We start from the raw sequence: 4,004 nt of genomic DNA, 5'->3' as shown, positions 1-4,004 counted from the left end.
CATAACCTCAATTGGAAGAGATCTCGACTCAAGTAACTGGGTGGACCGAGACACACTAGCTTTAAATTACTTTTTGTCTATAGGCTTTTGACACATCACAAGTAAGTGGTATGACTCATCACAAGTATAACTATCATACTATAACTAAAGTAAGTGCTATGGCACATCACAAGTATAACTATCACACTCCACAAATAAATGTAACAATGCTATGGTAGTTAACATCAACCATTGAAAGAGCACTGCGTAGTTACTCAATATAATTTAAATTGGTTTTTCATTTAAGAAAGGAGATTTTTCATTTAAGAAAGGAGACTTGATTTTGGTTGTTTGTTAATATAATCCAAATTGGTTTTTCATTTAAGAAAGGAGACTTGATTTTGGTTGTATGTTGAGATCATCTGTCAAGAATATGTCATCATATCAAGTGTTACCTTATGTCACCAATGAAACACACATAGAGAGTTACATTTATTTGCACCACATGGCACGCTTTCGAGCAATATGTTCTTTGATCGAGACCTAACACCAAACAATTGTTCCAAGGCACAAGATGATTTATTGTTAAGTAAGAGCCATTACATGGCTTTTAAATGATTTTTATTTAATTGAGAGTACAAAAATCCACACTATGGATCAAAATTGCTCCTCTAATTTAGCTCTAGGGAATCCTAGCGTTTACAACATAATGATGGAATACTAGTAGATATCACAAAATTCAATCCTCCTACAATGTTGATAAGGGTCAGTCAAAGGCCCATTGATTCTCACTCCTCACCTGGGCTTCCTCCTCAGGGGTGAAGTCATTTACAATGCCAAAAAGCTCTCTAACCTCCTCTGGTGACATGCGCCTTACCATGTCTGCAATATGTTGACATGTAAGATCCAAAAGGCTTTGAATGTTGGGGTAATTGGCAGCGAGTATGAGGTCAAAAAGGCCATTTTTATCGAGGTTGTCCAAGAATTGGGCGTTCCAATGATTTAAGTCCTCCTCGGAGGGTAGCTGATGATCAGGAGCTGGGGCTGGTTGAATGTTGGCATCGGTGTAGCTGATGTTGACGGCGCTGGTGCTGGTGTTGGTGCTATCGAAGAAGCCAGTACTGAGGATGACTGCGGTGATGGTGGTGCGACTGGACGTCGATGTTGGTGGTGGTAGCAGCAGAACTCGAGGACCTTGGCAAGCACCTGCGAAGAGACGTTGGGGAGCGGGACTACAAAGTCATGAGAGGTGCCGCCATCCATGAGGTCCCCCACCATGGCCTTGATTGTCAGTGACTGCAACGCCACTTGTAGCTCAACTTCAAAGAGCGCGTCATCGGACGATCTCACCTTCACACGGCCAGCTGATAATGGCAGACCCAGCTCGTGATTCACTTCTGTCTTTGATGAGGACATTGTCTCTAGCTCTTGGGATTCATGCAAGTGAAGAATCGGCGTGCGCCGTGTCGGTTATATATTATAATAATATGCTTTTCGCAAAAAGCTTTGATTTTCGACGGTTGCGTTTCGATCTACAATGGCGTTTTGGTCACATGTTTAACATGGATTGAAAATTTCACGATCAGGTGTGGACTTGTGAAAGTGCAAATTTATTGTTGAGTTTCCTCTTCTGGTTCCATAGGCCACATTCGCCAGAAGTTATAGATGTCACATTGGCCTTTTGTAATTCTCTCTCTCTCTCTCTCTCTCTCTCTCTCTCTCTCTCTCACACACACACACACACACACACACACACACACACACACACACACACACACATTTAGGCGAATAAATTGGGTGAGAATACTACAATCGAGTGAGTGTGAGTACTCTCTCCCTCTTTATTCGTCTAAATATGCATGTGTGTGAGCACTCTCTCCCTCTTTACTTGTTTGTGTAGCTCATGTCCAACTGGCAGGAGCTATTATGTTTTTCAAAGATTGTGGATATCACTTATGCAAGCATTGATTGCTACAGCCGTCACTTATAAGCCTCGTATGTTAGTTGGCCAAGTCTAGCATTGAATACGGCTATGGTCATGCGAGGGTTAGTTATGAGTATCTACAAATGCTGGTACATACTGGTAGGTTGTTTATCTTATTGGGCTGAATCCTCGTAGATTCCCATTCCACTGTCTTTCTCAACAAGCGGAACTAGAAGACCAGCAGATTTGAACTCAAGTTTTGAGGATCGCAAAGAGAATACCTCAGCTAACCATCTCGCCACGCTGAGCTTGGTGCGTCATTGGCCAATATGCCATTATTAAAAAAAAGAAATCGCCTTTCCCTTTCTCTTACACCTCCCTCTTCTTTGCGTTTCGATGATGTGTGTCCCCCTCCCCTTTTCTTTCTCTTACGCCCCCCCTCCTTGCCTGTCGGCCTCCTCTTCTCCCTCTTGCCTTGGGTAGGCGGCTCATGATTGCAACACCTTCGTTGATTGAATGAGATGAGAGAGGGAATCTGCTTAGATTCTCCTCTCCATTTCTTTTTCAAAATGTGTAAGACATACTACTTGGTCACATGCAAAAAGAGTGTTAAATGAAAAACTATGCCTACCCTTTATAACTATGCCGATTTTGGCATAGTTATGAAGTTAAGGCAGAGTTGGGAGATTGAATGAATAACTAAGACTTGCGTGACCATGCAAGTTGCTTAGTTATTCAATTAATGCTCTGCCTAGGCATAATTGGCATAGTGATCTTTAACTGATAACCAAGCCTTGTGTGACCATAGCCTAAGCAATGACCCAGTTGCATATGCAACGGGCCTATTTTTCTAAAGTTCAGATTTACAAGCGTTGCATATGGGATAGTGGCCGTACATATGCCACACGTGCTTATCTTGAAGCCAATGTTTTTAAATCTACCTAGCCTATCATGTCCTCCCGTTCTACCAAAGCCATCCCTCTCAATTCCATGCTCCTCCACCACCTTCCACTTCCTTTCACCTCTCTCAATCCTTTAAAAGTTACTTTTGTGAAGTTATTAACATGTTTCCTCATGGTGCTCCGCACCCTGGTGGATTAGACTCACTATTTTTTTTTTTTTAATGAAATGTAGGGACCACTCCTAGTACAAAAAGCATGCAAGCTAGTTGCTCCATGGGTTTGCAATTTTTGTTAATAAAGCGAGGGTCTTTTCCACATAATCTAGGACACTGGTTGCATATGGTAGTGTCATGACATACCCAACATGATATCACATCCCTCGATAAGTGTCATCAAGAATTATTCGTGGTCTTTGTACTCCCCAATCCAAAGATTGAGATGTCCTTGCATGGGAGTTGCATTGGTAGTCAACCCCTCGAATGCCCATGCGGAAGTGACTGGAGTTCCAAGTTGAGGCCCAAGCGTTCTGTAGTATCCAATGAGATAAAGTTGTTCATTGATTCAGGATCATAGAGGATCAATACCTACTAGTTATTCATAGATCCCTAGCCCTTTAGAAAGTGACACTTCCCTTTTTCCATTTTTGTATTCCCTTGAACATCGGGAATGGAATTCGAGCTTGATGCTTGGTCTTTCTTCGAAGATGCTTGTTACTGTTGTTGCTGCCGAACAGGGCAATCGGTCTTCATGTGTCGTTTCTCACCACAGTAAAAACATCTTCCTTTCTCTTTGAAAGTTTGTACTGGAGTACCTGCAAAAAGTAGAAGCACAAAACCAACTCGTAGAACGTATTCACAAACTTCACCTGTCGCTCCTAGCATGGAAAGGCGACCTCCATACTTCGACTCCTTGCAATCAGTTGCAACCTCCTGATGGCAGAGTCTTCTCTAGGTAGAGCTGGCAAATCTAGGAAGCAATAGGTAGCGCTTGGTTTCTTATGATAGGCCATGGAGGGAAGTAGGAATAGCCGGCAAATTTCGTGCAACAATAGCACTGCCATAGGGCGTTGGAATAGGGAGGGGGGGGGGGGGGGGAGAGAGAGAGAGAGAGAGAGAGAGAGAGAGAGAGAGAGAGAGGGAGAGAGAGAGAGAATGGCAAGCGGTAGCTTTTATAGAAAGAGGAGAGAGAGATCGCACTGT

At 43.0% G+C, this 4,004-nt stretch overlaps 1 pseudogene; it reads right to left on the bottom strand.

Annotated features, from left to right (window-relative positions):
* Nucleotides 1-563: 563 nt before the first annotated feature.
* On the bottom strand, nucleotides 564-1,395 carry LOC147428253 (SKP1-like protein 1A pseudogene; annotated as a pseudogene).
* Between the last annotated feature and the right edge of the window lie 2,609 nt (nucleotides 1,396-4,004).

This window comes from Adiantum capillus-veneris, chromosome 23 (genome assembly GCF_014529385.1).
Source record: "Adiantum capillus-veneris isolate H3 chromosome 23, ASM1452938v2, whole genome shotgun sequence".
NCBI classification, from domain to species: domain Eukaryota; kingdom Viridiplantae; phylum Streptophyta; class Polypodiopsida; order Polypodiales; family Pteridaceae; genus Adiantum; species Adiantum capillus-veneris.
The sequence above is the reverse complement of the archived record's forward strand: the minus strand, read 5'-3'. Positions and strand labels throughout refer to the sequence as shown.